The sequence below is a fragment of the Diadema antillarum genome, unplaced genomic scaffold (assembly GCF_040938485.1).
Source record: "Diadema antillarum isolate AM-2024a unplaced genomic scaffold, OU_Dant_1.0 seq00000286_RagTag, whole genome shotgun sequence".
Classification (NCBI taxonomy): domain Eukaryota; kingdom Metazoa; phylum Echinodermata; class Echinoidea; order Diadematoida; family Diadematidae; genus Diadema; species Diadema antillarum.
This window is the reverse complement of record NW_027271314.1, coordinates 99,203-116,984: the sequence shown is the minus strand read 5'-3', so window position 1 is coordinate 116,984 and position 17,782 is coordinate 99,203.

Here is a 17,782-nt window from a genome sequence, read left to right as displayed (position 1 = left end):
CCTTGGAATCATTTCTGCAATATGCAATTACCTGGACCTAGATCAAGAAATAATTTTCTCTCTTCCTCTCTCTTTCCTGGGCATCCATTCTCCCTTAAAAAAAATAGAAAAATCTCATGGTCACTTAACGAGAACCCGTGGCCATTTTAGCCAGCTCTGTGGTCTTGCATTGTTTGAAAATTCAATTAGAGAGTGGTGCACAACAGCCATCTCTGATTTAATTCCTATTCTGTTCCCCAACACTCACCCCCTGTTCAGACGCAAGGCAGTTTATACCAAAACTCGATAAAGAAACGACGTATAAAGAATCATACAGCCAACACACCGTTCAGACGCTAATCTCGACCGCTCTGGAAAATGTCGTATGGATGTGCAGTTTCTCACTGCGTATGCTGTTACGGTCATGAGTGATAAGTATGGGGTCACCTTTCGTGTGCGCTCCCATTAAGCCCCGCCTAGTTATGCTGTTCTACGGTCGCAATATGTTCAGACGCATAATGGACCTGATGGAATGCCGATTCATTATCAAGTTCTAGTTCAGAACGATGCTCTGACTGTCGTTTTGCTATACGTCATTTCGTTAGTCAGCATAGACATATAAATTCATCATATACAGCTATACTGTTTTCGTAAAGCTATACTGTTCTAGTATAAATTTTTTGCGTCTGAACACCCTGTCACTCACATTGGGGGAGAGGGAGCACAAGCCAAAGAAAGCCACAATCAAATTTGGAGTCTATTTTCTTTCGCCTCTGTCAAGTCGTCGTGTAGGAATGAAGACAGAAGTGCATGGGTAAGAAGAAATGTTGTTGACACCTTTGGACACTCTCGCTGCTATCAATCACGCAGGTTTCGTATTTCAGAGAAAACTTTGGGGAGATGGTATTTACGGTTTGATACACATGCTTGCCTATACAACAGTGATTCTTTTTCTCCCTTTCCTGAAAGGAGGGAAACTTCCTTTGAGATTTAGCGTTCACTCTAATCTCTGAGCTATATGTCAAAACTTATCAACAGACAAGGACCAACACCACTTCTTTAAAAAATAAGGCAAAGGTGGGCGACAATTTTATTTCATGACTGAACTACATTGCCACTAACAGTACATGGCCATTTCAAAATTTCATGAGAAGAAAAAAATAAGATCACATTAGGATAGGGATATCATTTTTATCTCAAAATCATTGATATGGTGGTCATTTCCCAGCCTTTTCCATCACTTTCAGGACTGAAGAATTTTAAAGGTCCTGTTTACCTATGGGAGCAGTAATTTAAAAAATGTTCAAGATATCCCTTTTGATGCATATGTGTAGGTCAGTTTATCACAAAACATCCTACCATATATTTTTTTGTTGTTGCAATAAAGCATTAAAAAAAGGAGATATCACTATTTTTCTTATTAAACCATAACTGTTGACGGTTAAGTATGGAAACATTTTTATTACAACAATTGTTCACATTTTGTATATCTAACAATACTTAACACTAATTATACTGGTTCAAATTTGTACATTGGTTGTTTCTATCCCTAACTCGCATACATAGAACTATTTTGAAGCACTTATGCTGGGTTTTTGTATCATCTGCAAATGGTAAATTATGCCTCTAAAGAGTGACATATTCCATCAAATACTAGGTACAGGTCAGTGTGATATTTACAGACCAGAATTCCTCTTCAATTTCTAATGCAGCAAAGACACAGCTTGGAATTCCAGGATAACCTTTGAAAAAAAAAGGAGGAAAAAAACAGCTTGCAAACATCTATGAATCGGACTGAGAGAGAGAGAGAGGAATTTGTCTTTGCGGCTCACAGCGCAAGTCGGCATGGCTCTTGTGGTCAAGGGAGCAACGCTCCGCCGCACCATTACGCCACTCGTGCGTGATAGTGCAATGACATTCGGCAACCTCCCCCCACCACCTAACTCCTGTTTGCTCCCGATTCTAATCCGCTGGCTTCAACGATTCGGCACACGAGGCTAAATGATCTGAACGGGAGCCGGCTACTCCAACGACAGCACACTTCAAAACTTCCTCACACATTTCCAAGGACGGACGAGGGGGGAAACAGACCTTTTCTGCATCCCCCCCCCCCCCCCCCAATCGTCAAAGATGTATCGGCTTGAAAGGAAACAGCCAAACTTGAGCTCATGGTTACTGGTTTCTATGAACTTCAAAAGCTGCTACACAATGTTCATCTATTCAAAATAAAATTCGTTTCTGACCCTATGAATAAATACCTGGCTTTGTGTATGCTATTAATTGCAGTCTTCACAAGAACACATTCTCTTCAATACATTTCCTCTATAAAGACCAATTCAATTCTATTCTTATGTGAAGTTTTACTACTCCAGCTATTTTCTTTTTCTCTTCAATATATGCTATTGTATGAATACAAGCAAGGGGTAAAAAAAAAAAAAAACCTGGACAGCATTTCATGAAAGTTGTCAGCCACTGACAGCTGTTTTAAGCTGCTGGAATCCTTGCATCTGATTGGCTAGGAGCAAAAATGTCAGTGAAATTCACTGACAAGACACTTGATAAAATCCCTCCCCCCCCCCTCCCCATATGAAAATTTAAAGAAGAAAACATATTTAATCAATTTGGAAACGAATCAGTTCTTTCATAGTTTCTTGGCTGTGACCAATGTGAAATGCTACATCTGGGAATTCAACAATCTCCCTTTAAAGTTTAGAACCGGTATATTTCAGTACAACCACCACCTCTTGAGCATTGGGCTGGCTCTGAAGGGGGTTTACACAGACAATAGCCAATGGAAATACACCACTTGACAGCGCGGTCTGATGGGGCTCTCAAAAGGCAGCGATGTGTAATTAGATACAATGCACATAGTTATTAGGGACGTTGCACTGTAAGGGAAAGCATTGTTCGAAATTCCTGTGTGTTCCCCTTTTGACATTATCTCGAATGAGGGTTCATTATAAGACCAGTCTGTCCAGTCAGACCTCATACTTCCCTTTTGTTTTTCCTCTATGCATGCATAAAGTCTTCTGCAGAAACAATAAGTAACCAAATTAAAGGAGAGCAATTGACCATAGCCATTAGACAGTCACCTCAAACATTGTATGGAAAAGAAAATGGTAGGGGGCAATTATCCAAATATCTCAGAAAAGAATTATGATTAAATCTCGCAGACAAGAACGGAATATAGAGCAGGTCTTGTAGACAAAGACTATAAATGGTCCCTGTATTAGCACACTGGCATTGCCTATATACAGTAGCTCTTTAAGACTCACTACTGAAACAAAGGCTTCAATTTTGCTACATACAAGAAATATTTTCTTTATAACATATCCAACCACATCTGAGAGCTATCCCATAAAAGGGTATTAGAAGTAAATCATACAACATTTTGCAAAGTCATAAATACAGAACTTATATGTGTTTGCAAATGGATGGGAAATATTCTCCTACGTATTATTAGCAACTCTATGCATGAAATAAGACAAGAAACATGAATCTACATCGTTTCATTTTTTTCTTCAATTTAGCACATCTGTCTTCAAGAATACAGAAAAGTACTTCAACAAGGACATTCACCTACATGAATGCAGGATTACCGTGGCAATAACAAATCTTAAAGCAAGAATAAAGAGATAATGATCCTTTTCCCCACTTGTACTGTTTAAATGCACAGGAGCTACAATGCTCTAACCTTCCCTACCCCCACCCCCATAAAAAGATAAACATCACTCTTCTGTTGCATTGGTTAATTATGTTGCAGAAATTCGTAAGTCCAAATATGCCCACTTTTGGCTGCTGTACAGGATGAACAGTACCACAAGCTACATCTTGCATTTCACATCATACAGTTTAAATACTTTAACCCGTTGAGGACAAGTCCTGAGTATACTCGGGCAGGTGTCTATAGGAAATGCGTGTTGTAGCAAAATCAGCCCATCCTCAATGGGTTAATAATGACTACAACTTTCAAGAAAAAAACCTATGTCCCCAAAGAAAAGATTTAAAAGAGATCTATGTTAAAATGTGACACTAGCAATAGATACAAGGAACAGTCAGCGGGGCATCGCTGATTTCATGTCTTCTCAGAAACGCCATGTTTGTAACGACTCCTGCGATACTCCCCAAGTAACGCCAGCTAGCTAGAATTATCTGCTGCGGGACGCAAAGGAAGAGAAGTTGCTGCGGGGAAAACGATTAGTTTCAGCTGGACTAGCCACCTGTAGCTCATTGGGATCACTGTCCGATGAGGTATTGTACCTGACAGGGGGCTACATCATGCCCACCCCTTTCATACTCGACTCTACAGTATGTCCCCCTAAACAAATTACAATCGGATTTTTGCCTTGATAACTTCCAATATGATTAAACTGAGTGAATGCTATTTCACGATCTACAAATATAATATTTAACCTCTATTTTGCAGAAACCCCATTCAATTTGGTTAAGTGGTCACAGAGAAATGTGAATCGTTGTGAAGCACGTCGTGGATGTGATTCTTCCAAGTTTAGCACTTGGATGCTCCTGGAACTGCACATTAATGTGTGAACACAATGGGCAAAACTCGGAGGGAAGGGATTCCTGAAATACTCTACAAAAATCCTCATTTCTCTTTGACCACTGAAGCAAATCGGATGGGGTTTTCTGCAAGACCTGGGTAATAAGTTATAGTTTCATATCCAGAAATTGTATTTGGATTAATTCATTATTTTTAACATTATCATTGCGGAGGGGTCCCGTTGTAATTTTTTTTTTGACATACGGTAGAGCCATCAACTCCCTGCCATCATCTCCCTGGGTAATTCTGCTGCAGCTGCTGCTGCGCCATCTTTTCATTCTGAAATGGATTCCTCCAAAATTTCACTACAAAATACCTGATATTGGATGTAGATTACTGCACCTGGTAGAAGGAACTACTAGGTAAATTCATCGAATCTGCACAAAATCGGGAAGAAATCAACAAAAAATTGCCAATTTCAGAGAGGATTAGGAACTTCAGTCTCCTCAGGTGTGCTGCCATTTTACAAGCCAAAATGAATGTGGCAAATTGGAAAGCTATTGAAAATTCTGCAACCCAAGCAAACAACTATTATATATGGAATAGAAATAGCTCAAATGAAATGTTGTGTTTAAATTTGTATCTTTAGAAACATAGACAGTGAATAAAATAAAGCAACAGAATGTGACAACACAAAACGGCACCAAACCACAGAAAGTAAGTTTCTAGAATGCGATAGGCTACAGACCATAAAAGACTGTTAGCTCTACATTGAGTGGACTCAATAGATGCTCCAGAATTTAGTCAAGCATGAAAACTCATTTCCCAGCAGACAAAAACAAACAAACAAACAAACACACTAGACTTTAAATTTGCAATAACTGACAAATTAGGTGATCTGTTTCATTTGTAATCTGGATCAATAGACCACGTAATTTCTGACATGTTTATTAGAGCACATATATATTTCAACTTGGCATCTTGCGGACGAAATGCTTCAGGTTCTGCTCATGCATGAAATGAGTATTGCACAAAATCTCCGTAAATTGAAGCCCGAGTTTCAAATTCCACCACATTCTTAGAAATGATTGCAACATCCAACAAGACTATAATAGACCCAATAGTTGACATCTACCACTCATCAGCTTTCAAAACAAGTAAAAAAAAAGTTCTTGAGCTCAGCCTGGTGTTTTATCTATAACTGGCAGGTCTGAACAGGGCACAAGATGGCGGGAGATTGTCAGCTTTTCTAGGCATCAAATTGGCTACCGATTGATTGGTCACCGGTGCTGTTGCAAGCTCCAATGAAACATGACCACAAAATGGCATGGCAAGAGGAATCATTTGAGACAGTGGTGTGGGGGGGGGGGGGGGGAGAGGAGAGGGGTGGTGGGTGAAGGGGGAGGACAATTTCCACACTTAGCAGCAGTCTTATGTTGCATTTACACCATGTTCCCGGCAGCCACAGCAGTCATGCTTCAGGCCACCATTGACAAAACGGGATGGACTTGAGACAACACGGTGAGACGGGATAGTCAAATTTAACAGGCTGTGATTGCTGTGGATGCCGTGTCCGATTTTTAAACTGTCAAAAAAATTGCCACGGCAGTCCCGGTGCTACTGATAAACCTTGTATGCCGTAATAAAATGGGGTGAACCCAACAAAACATGACAGCACATAATGGGCTGTAACAAAATTTGGAGGTGGTCCATAGCAGGACACAACATAAAATATTGATAGTCTAGCCTGACCAGACACTGTGAGAACAGCGTCTGACAGCTATATGTTCAGCAGGGCGAGGACTGGAATAAAAAAGACTAGAATACATAGAGGAGAATACAGGAGAATGTCTCATCTATCCAGGGGCCATTACGTTTTGGACAAATGGGGCTGTGGTGGCTGCTGGGAACATGGTGTTAATGTAGCATAACTTTTCATTCCATACTGGATGGCAGAGAAGGGGTTTCAGTAAGGAAGTTTTGCCTGTAAGATGTCCCCTAACTCTCACTGTGCCTCACTCGCCAATTGGCAAGAGCTCTTGAGTGCTTTCTTTGCTGACTGGAACGAATATGTTCTGGAAATTTATCGTCAGTGGACACAGATTTCCTATTCCACCTGATCCTCATTATATCACCATGGCTGCCTTGTTGGAGAAGGGCACATTGCTACACACAGGGAAAGATTATCATCAAACTTTTCTTATGATTTGGTTAGAGCAACTCAGAGCTTCGAAAATTTACTGTTGATTTGTAGCTGTTTTCATTCAACAAAAAGAGATCAAAACAACCCTATGACAGGAAGTCTTCTGTTGCTTATATCACATCTTTGGTAGATGTTGAAGTATAACCTATTTCTATCTACATACATACACATATCTAAATGAAAGACAACAACTCTCTTATAAGCTGAAAATTGAGCATTCCATAGTGCTATTACATTACCTGAAAAGGGCAGCATACAATATGATGGAACTGAACCATTATCAGTGCATGAAGGCTCTGGCTAAGGCCATGGCTAACTGTCCATAACATGCAATAAGCTGATATCAAGTGTTTGAAGGCCCAGAAAGTTACGCACATCAAGCAAAGAAAAGTATAAGTATCTGTGACATCGCACAGCAACCCCTCCCCCCCCCTTGGTGTATATACAAATGCTAGCGGGAATCAGGGAGAGCCCCGAAGTCGGTGAGCGACATTCGAATCACAAAACTAATTCAGGGAGTGTTGACGATCTCGGAGAGAGCGCGATGAACAGAATCAGTCGTGCACTGTCGGGCATGATGCCGGGAAATCGATGGAGTAAGCACATGGCCTGATCGGGCGGGGGCAGAAGGCACAAGGTTCGTTACTTTCTGGATCTCGTGCAATCCCTTTCTCTGGCCTTACAACAAGGCGAGAACAACGCCATTCCTTTCCCTTCAGCAAAGAGGCAAAAAAAAAAAATGTGGAAAAGGCAAGCTGACTCCGTCATTGACTGAGTTACGCACAACACAGATGCCTCGCCATCCAGCTACACTCGATATGTTTAAGAAGCATGTAACACAACTCCATGTCTGGTTACAGGCATACCTAGATTAAAGGGAACACTTGTTTGTTGACTTAAAGGAACCAATGTTAGCAAGGTGAAGATTGAATGTTTTCTTAAATAGTCAAGTGCATATGCGACCGTGCATCACAAAACCAACAAAAGTTGCACACACTGTGCAATGGGTCAATGTAGTCAATCTTATGTTATTCATATTTTCTGAGAGACCAATTCTTTTTCTACATCATTCTGAATTTTGGAACCATAAAAAAATAGGATATTGTAATTCCAGCAGCTTTTCTAAAACATGCTTTAGTGAGATAGTGTAACTAGGTATGTCTTAGAGGCCCTCTTTATTTCTTAAAAACCTTTTACATGCTCTTCCCCTTTAACTCCGAAACTTTTGAAAGGAATTAGAGATGCTACTGCTTTGAAAGTTGGAAGTGGTCATAGATAGAAAGTGTTATAGTGCAGGCTCAATTTCAGCTTAATCTGATAATCCCTTCATTGTTGTTGCTATGGTGCTTTACATCCTATCTTTTATCCCATTCATCGCACAGAGCACGACTTGGTAAGATTATGGGCTTGAATAGACCCTATTACTTCACAGCTTCTTTCTCCATTAATAACACTTTTCCAAAGTGTGTGCCTTCTTTCCAATACAAAATTATTTGCTTCAGAACAGTCTCATATTCAAGTAATGTGCAGATTAATGCCCCGTCACTGACCAGGCACACTAACCTGGAACCATTAAACTGCACATTACTTGAATATGATACCATTCTGAAGCAAATAATTTTCACACAACAATAGATATATAATGTACTCTTAAAATGAATCCCACAAGGATTGGAACAATCATCCTCCAGCATTCCCACTGATTCCCACTGATCAGTCACTAGCCATCCCCTTTAAGAAAGACTGTTTGACTCTCTTCTCTTCTCTTCTGAACATAGCAGACTCATACAAGGTATAAAAAACTCCACAGAATTACTGCCTTATTCAGACAAAGAAAAAGAGGAAAAAAATTTCAAGGCACTTCACAATTTAGCTTTTACGAGTCCTCGGTGATGCAGCTGTATGACTGACAGCATAGAAAGAAGCTTAAAATAGGAAAGCAGAGAATACGCAGAAAAATGCCTACTCTCCATACAGTACACACATTAACTCTCCTTGCATACAATCTAAAATAAGGCTTTTGTTTGCCTATACATACATTGTAGGCATGCAGCCTGAAGTGCTTTCTTCCAACATATGATAAAGATGTCTGAAAAATGATTGTCAGTGGATAAAGATTATCCATTGATAGAGATTATGTAATCCTATTTTGAGTCACCAAGGCCTTCGTGTTAGACTGACGCACATTAACATACCTGGATAGGATCGCAAACTTTACAACTAGGTCTGCCTTGGATGGGGTCCTTAAAAAGCTTGGCTAGTTAATATATGTGTGCCCTAGGTGCATTAAAGGGGTTGATTAATCTTGTAACAAAATAATAAGTTCCAGATCTTTCATTGCTCCTCAGATAAATCGTGCAGTAGAAAATACACTGAACAAATCTACCTTCTGTTTATCACTGGATAACTCTTCAAAAAGGGGGAAATTTTCACACTCTTTTTGATGCTTAATTCCATAACCATTAATATCATATGCATAGCTGCTGGTCACAACTCACAATTGTATCAATGACAACCTTAAAATACCAAGGTTTCCTGCTAGAAGTTTTAAAATAAAGCATTTGTGCAAAAGTGAAAAATGGTGCTTTCCCTTTAACACTTGTAATGGAGAACAATCCTACTAGACGACCCATGCAAAGGGGATCTTCACTTTAGCCTGAAATGTTGTAAAGCAGTGGTGAACTAAAAACTAAACAGCAAAAAACATGATATGTGATATTTTGTCTTCATCAACTAAAATATCACCAAACTTTCCCGCACCTCCAGTTGATGATGAGGCTACTAATCCAGAAATGTAATCAGACACAGCATGAGCAAGGATATGAAAGTGACACGCCCTGGCATCAGAAGACGTACCTCTGGTTAGGGATGGTCACCCATCTGAGAAAGCGAGATTAAATCAACATAAACATCCCACAGAGAGAGACACGACTGAACTCCAAAGAACACACGTCAAACGGGTGAGGAGAGAGAAACGGCTACCACAAACTTCCAGCTGCTAACTCGCTCTCTCTCCCTCTCCTTCTCCGGCGAACAGCGGGCGACGTTCTTCTCCCCCACTCAATCTGCACGAGTTTTTATTGACAGGCTCAGCGACCACCCGCTGTGTGGCCACTAACCTTGCTCCTTGCCACCGATTCCACACAGCAAGCAAGGAGACAGCTGATGTCAGAATTCAAAAGCTCTCCTAAGTATTCCTCTCGTTTTTTACTTTTTACTATTATTCCAAAGTGTGGGGTCCAAACGCCTCATTCCAGCGACGGACAAAGCGAAAAAATCAATCGGCGAGTGGTGGCGGACACCGGGCGCCAACTGCTTCTCCTCGAAGCACTGCCGAGAATGAGACGAATCTCAGTCTAACATCACACCGCGAGGAGCTAATCCAGTGTATGTGTCTCTCTACGTGTGTGGGTGCATCAGGCCAGTTAGGGCAGAGCTTTGCAAATGTCCGTCAGCTCTCTCCCACGGTCGGCAGGGTAACTGAGCCTATTGTGGAGGTAGCTACGGGGAGAGGAGCAGCTACAGCCAGTTGGCGTGGGGGAAACAGATGGGGGAGGGGCTGAGATGGAATATAGACATGGGCTGAGTTGGAGTGTGAGAGCTGGGGGAAGGGGTAGATAGAGTGTGGGGAGGGGCTAAGTTGGAGGGTAGGGAGGGGCTGACTTGGAGACTGGGGTGGGGCTTACTCTAGGTGGAGTGTGGGAGAGGAGCCAAAATGGAGTGTTGTTGAGGGGTCAAAATGGAATGTTTGGGAGGGGCTGAGATGAAGTGTTGGGAGGGGCTGAGATGAATGTTGGGCAAGGGCTGGGAAGGAGTATTGTTGAGGAACTGAGATGGAGTATGGGGAGGGGCTGATATGACATGTTGGGAGGGCTGAGATGAAATATTGGGGAGGGGCTTAGATGGAGTGTTGGGGAGGGGCTTAAAAGGAGTGTGGGCAGGGGCCAAGATCGAATGTGGGGGAGGAGTTGAAATAGAGTGTGGGAGGGGCTGAGGTGGTGTCTGGGAGGGGCTAAAAATGGGGTATGGAAGGGGCTAGGCAGAGTGTGGGGAGGGGTTCTCATGGAAAATGAGGAACTGAGATGTATTGTGGGAGAGGGGTTGAAACAGAACATGAGAGTGGGGATGCATGTATGTGGTGTATCTACTTGGCACTAATTGATATTCTTCTCTCATTGAATTATATATATTAGTATAACATAATGGCAATCAAGGTTCTTAATTGTGAGCTTAATGTTTGTGAGGTTATTCCTTGATTTGCGACCAAAAAAAAAAAATGAAAAGAAAAAAGAAATGGACCAAAAACTCTTACATCACAATTTGATCAATATTCTTTGTTGTATTTTGTCTTGGTTCTAGTGGCATTTAACTGATTGATTTATTCATCCAACCAAGATATTCTGTCCATTGCATTTATTGTTGTAGATTGTAATGTCCCATTCTTCAAAACTGCTTTTAAAAATATGAAAGATATTAATAATTGGAGTATTGATCATAACAGAGAATCTGCATGTAAAGAAATCATGTGATATGACATATTCAAAGGCCTCAAGATATTTTTCTCCCTACAGTATCAATCATACAACACAAGCAGTCTGCAAGCTATCATTTTGCAATGTGGTTTTGTCCATCATCATTGGTGTTCCCCTTCCCTCTCTCTCCCTCTCTCTCTCCTGTTGTCCGTTTCTTTTTCTCTCTCTTCCTCTCCTTATATCTCTTTCTCTTTCTATCAGTATCTCTTTCTCTCTCTCCCTCAACCATTCTCCTCCAGCAATAATGTCTTTCTAGTTCTCAAACAAACATCTCCTCTTTCAGCATCATTGTAATGCTAGATTGCATACGTCACAACAGACGTAATACCTCCCATAAACACTATTCATCGGCCATTAAAAGATTCCCCCGTTTCCCTCCCAGCAATACAAGCCGTGTTGCAATATATATCCAATTCCGACCACAGACTGCATTCAAAGGTCATTGGTCAATTTGTTTGTTATTTTTTCCCCAGGAAATATTGTTTTGATTTAAATCAAACTCTTTTGCATCATAACAGGAAAATGTATTGTTTGCATCTTAAGGTGGAACACATGATCTGTGTCTCAGCCCCTACTGTCTTTGGAATGCATTAAAAGCCCTGACACATTTGTCATTATTAGCCTTGGGAAATAAACTCCATTTACCAGTAGAGACTTTACAATAACAGATTGATGAAAATGATAAATGCTCTATGCAGGGCTGCTTCTGTTTGATTCACGTCATTACAGGGTCATTCTAACTGGGCCTGAAAACTTGCAAAGTTCTGGTGCAAGTTGCCTCGTAACTGTCCCTAATTCCACTGGAAACTTTGCCTGAAATATCGTAAGCTAGAGTGCAAGTTTTTCTAACTTTGTACAAAACTTTGCAATGTATTTGGTAATGGGAACACACACAGAGCAGAAAACTTGCGATTTATTCATGTGATTTCCACATCCCCTCTTCCTTCAGCAAGCGACAATGAAACCCACGCAAACAGCCGCATTGAAGTTTCATATCTGCATCTGCGCTGTACTGTCGGTAGAATTGAATATAAACAGTACTCCTGCGCTTGCAAGTTGCATTGGATTTAGCTGCTGAACTCAATTAAATGGGCATGTGCAGTTCTTCCAGACACTTTGCAATTTTCCGTACAGAGCCAACATCATACATTCTCTGTGTAATGAGGACACACAGTGTAAAACATTACAAGTTTGCAATTGATGACAAATTGTCCCACATCGATGCAAACAAGCACTGAATTGATCAGTGCCCCAGTAGTAGCAATGATAAAAGAAATCATACGCGTACATACTCAAGCACGAATTTGAACCTACGACCTCCTAATCTACAGACAGGCATCATCTCTACTAGACCACCAAGCTTCCACTGACAGCAAGTGTTGGCTGTAATCCCTATTTCTTGATCAGTCCTTATGAATATTCATATGAACGAGTTGATGAAGTCATGCCCTCACAATTTTTAATGTATAATGTTATATATGAAATTAAAAAAAAAATGTTATTTTTAGCTATTACAGGTAACAGAATATTCCCACATCAAAATATCAGAGACCAACAGTTGTTCTTTTTTATTTTGGGTGGTTTTAAGGCAAGTTTTACATTAGCTGAAATATGAGATTTTTGTCATTTCTATAGATGAAATGAATCAGAAATTGTGAGGGTATGACATCATCAACTTGCTGATTTGAATATTCATAATAAATGGTTAAGAAGTGTTTTCTGAACAATTTTTTAAATCTTAGCATGTCATAACTTCCTTATTTCTTATCCAATTTTGATCATTTTTGCACTGTTCTGCAGGGAATTTTTTTCCCTCTTTCTTATGAAATTGATAAAATTTTGGAATGGACTTCTTCTTTGATGGTTCTTCTGCTTTCATGATTCCATGTATCTCAATCCCCTGACCCCTCCCACACTCTTACTCTCACACACACACACACACACACACAAAACACACACACACACACACACACACTCACACACACATACCAAAACACACACACCAAAACACAAACATTCATGTCCTCTCCCTGCAATGCCCCTCCTATTACTCACAGTCATTTCTCCATCTGACGACGGCAAATTTGATTTCTCCATCTGCCCTCGCGCCTCCTACCATTAGGAGCAGGAATCAAGCTCCCTAGCTGCATTCCTCCTATAAACTGGCTACACAACTTCCTGCTTATTAACCCTTTGCGTGCCACATTAATTGACTGTCCATAGATTTGTGGGCGAAACTTGTGCACATTTGACTCACTGTCACATAAAGGGTTAAAGGTACAGTTCACCTATGAGAGCAGTGATTTAAAAGTGTTCGAGTTATCACATTTGATGCATACATGTGTAGGTCAGTTATATCACAAAACATCCTACCATATAAAAAATTTTCAATTAAACCTAAAGTATAAGGGGATATCACTATTTTTCTCAATAAATAATAACTGTAGACAGTTTAGTCTAGAAACAATTTTATTATTATTCTAACTAAAGTTCAGCATTTTGTACATTTAACAATACTTAACACTAAATCCTGATTGAAATTTTTACAGTGGTTGCTTTTATCCCTAAACTCACATTTTAGAACCAATTGGAAGTACTAAAGCTGGGTCTTTGTTTCATCTGCAAATGGTAAATTGTGCCTTTATGTCTCTGTAATGCTCTCACTGGCAACCTTCAGCAGAATACTGTAAAATGAGGAATGTTCACATGCATTTTAATTTCGCGAGAACCAAGATTCACGAAATTAAAATGCAACTGAAAATTCTTAAGTCTGCACTATACGCATTGAATGTTAGAGGCAACTTGCGAAAATTTCATGCCATGAAAGAGGCCATCGGCTCCAAATCGCGAAAATTTCATGCCGTATCTCTTTTTTTTTTACAGTAACTGCTCTACACATGCAGGTATTGAATTCAATTCTTGTACAAGTGTACTTCAAACAGAGTTATGAGATTCAAGCTTCACTGCACTTTGTTTGCCAACTGGCAATCACACTTGAGTGCTCTTCTTTGCTGGTTGACAAAGATGTCTGGATACTAACTGCCGATAAACAGAGATTACCCTAATCCTCTAATCCCTATTCTGTCACCACGGCCTTCCTGTTGGACTGAGACACATTGCTACATCTGAGTGAGCTTGCAAACTTAACAACTAGGTCAAGATAGATAGATTACTGAATACTGATGAAAAATGTACCTCTACTGAATTTATTTTAGCATTACATCATGTGGTCCATTGAATTATAGTTGAACGGTCAAGCATCAGAGCATGTACTCCCTTTAATTACAGTAGTTGAACATTAGTTCAGTGGTGTGATTTTTCTCTATTGCTGGCATAATTAAGCAGCACATTATTGTGCTAGTTATGATGGCGATAACAGGATGGGCCAGCCATTGCTCAAGAGCCTTAATATTTTTTCAAACAAACCATTCTTTCAGTACAATTTCTTGCACACATACACTGCTCTTCCATAGCACGTATTTGCTGTTACCACATCCTAACTTCACCTCCTGTTCTGATGTTCTTGCATTGGTAAGAAGTGAACGGTCAATATTATCGTCATGTGCCCGGGAGAATGATGCGAACGCATGTGATTCACAAAAGGTGTGCCCAAGGAATGGCACGAACGCACATGATGAGGCACATGTTATACTTACGGTGTATGAACCTCACCAGCGTTCATGTCGTTCTCCTAAACACACAATTTCTTGAATCTCATGCATTCGTATTGTTTTCCAGGGCACACAACAATATTGAGAAATACCATATTTACAGGCATACATGTTTTAATGTTGGCCACAATGCCAAGAGAAAAGTTTCTCACTTCACACACGCAATTTATGTCATTTCCCTTGCACCAATGAACTGGAATGCTCATTGTGTGTGGATGGTTGTTGCTAGGCGGGGCAAGTCTGTGGCAGGCTTTGTGGTTTATGTCATGGATGACCTTTACACAAATCTGCATTCTGAGATCGAAATGTATCATGAATATCATATTGTCTCCTGAAAGTCTGAATAGACTAGCTAAACCTCCAGAAATCCTACACCTTCTGAAATTCATTTAATGCTCTTCTCAAAACACCTCTTAAAATTCTCAGCAGTCTCAGAATGCAAAGGCTCTGTAACATTTTTGCAAGGATTTCCCAAGTGGGTCCATAGCTAAAAATTGCTTTGCTTGGCTCTAAATTGTCCATTCATACAGAAAAAAAGCTGGCAATAAGTGCAGATTTCACAATGATGAATAATCAAACAACAAGTTAAAAAAAAAGACTGCATTAACTGCATTGCTTACAAAATCGCACCCTCTGCAGTCATTCTCTGCTTTGTCAACACACTCACACATACTGTACACACAGACAGACAGACACACATGCACGAACACAACCACAGATGCTTGCATGAAGAGAACCAGTGAGGTGTGTGAAATGACATAAAATAATATCATTTAACATCACTTTATACAGCGACAAATGTTGAGCCTGAAGCACATGTCTAATGGTCCGTGAAACCCATCACATATCTGAGAGAACAATTGATAGTGTGTAGGGTGCATGTAAACCTTCACGGCTGTCGCTGCTATAATATCTTGGCACAATGCCAGCACTACGACGTAATTCAACCCCTGGATATTCAAGTGCATGTAATTCTCATTTAATTAGTACCTTTAAAAAACATAATTCATCCTGCATACAAATATGCACACATGAGATGCACATTCACCACTAATACTACAAAAACTGTCTTGTTTCACAAACACATACATTCATTTTTGACACCTGAATGAGCCTTCATACCCATTTTTCTATGTTGCATTCTCTGTGCTAAAAAAAAAAGTGCTGACACCGTACTGTCAGGAATGATGAACCATGATCAGGGTTTACAGTCCCTGCACTTATGTTTTCAAATTCTTGTCTTCTTCAAATATATGCCTTTACTTTATCTCTCAGACATAGCAAAAAAGTATGTGGACATTATAGAATGCACTTTCCACCTTTGCTTAAATTTCTTTCTCTCAAGCAAAAAGGCTGTTTCCTCTTATAATTTTGGAACATTTGTATCTAAAGATTTCATGATTCATCCATCATGATGGAGGAGAGGTGTAGTTTTACAAATGATATAAGTTTTTGATTCTAAAAACTGTAACACATCCCTCTGGATCTGCATGCTTTATGATATGATTACAAGTATCACTATTCACATAATGAAGCAAAATTACTATGTGATAGAAAGAAATTACTGGTAAAAGTATTTTTTTCTAAAACTCCTTGTAAAAAGTACATGAAAATTGTCAAATTATGTCAAATAGCTTTTCACTTGAAAAAGACCTAAAAAAACCAATGATGGAAACTGCTAATAAATTCTCACAATGTACTCAATCAGCTAAAGAAATGAAAGTGATTTTATGTGGTAAAAAAAAAATCTGACACTGTATATTGACATTGTTTAATAGAGCAAGACAAACAATGTGCATCAAAGTTCATGAAATAATTGGAAATAAGTATGATACTTGATACTTGATGAGGTAATCCCTCATACAATTCCACGAAGCTATACTTCTATATTACCTTGAAATAAATGTATCCACGGATCATTTTGATCTAGGAAGTTTGGAACCTGTAAATCACATCACACATTCTATAGGAATGCTTAAAATTGTAATGTATGGATCATTTTGATCAACAAAGTTTTGAACCTGTTAACACATCATGCACTCTACAGGAATGTTAAAATTGTATTAATGTATCATGGATCATTTTGATCAAGGGAGTTTGGAACCTGTTAACACATCACGCAGTCTACAGGAATGCCAAAATTGCCTGAGAACACGTAGTAGAAGATATTTAAGAAGTAACGGTAAGAATGACGGAAGGGAAGAGAAAAAAAATCCATCTGATTTTCAGGCTGCGAAGGTCAGGATTGATTTTTTTTTTCGGTGGCATAGTTGGTCTTTGTGGTGTCTCAAGGGTACATACATTGTGGACACTGCACGTGGACAACAGAGAGACTTGGTTGCAAGCAGGGGAAATGTCAGTTGTATTTTCTTTCTCTCGCAGGGGTAAGAGTAGCGCTGGGACCAGCGACAATCAAGTCACATTTCTAATCAAGTTCCAGCTCTGTGACACGCTGCATCACCTCACTCTAATCCTAGTAAATGATATCCCAAAGATGCTAACCTTTGGAAGCACAAATTAGTATTCAGCATCTAAAAAAAACAACAACTCAGATGTTTCCAACAAAATTTTTTTTTTCAACCTGTCCTATTTTCAAATATTTTCAAATCAAGTGTAATTATGTCTCGTAGCATCTCTTCCAATGATCGGATTTGTGTTTATTTCTGCTCGAGCGGAAACACAACGGAGGAAAGCTGGCATTAACGGTTTCCCCATGAAATCACGGTGGAGACCCTGAGGAGATATTCACGAAAGTTCCGCCATGTGTCACCTCATCGTGGCGGCTCAGAAAATCATCACAGTTTTAGCGGGGCAGAAAATAAAAAATCAACAAGTGTCAGAAGATATGATAAGCGGCAAAATTCCAAAAGCGGCCAGTTCAATGACATTTTCTTGTCAT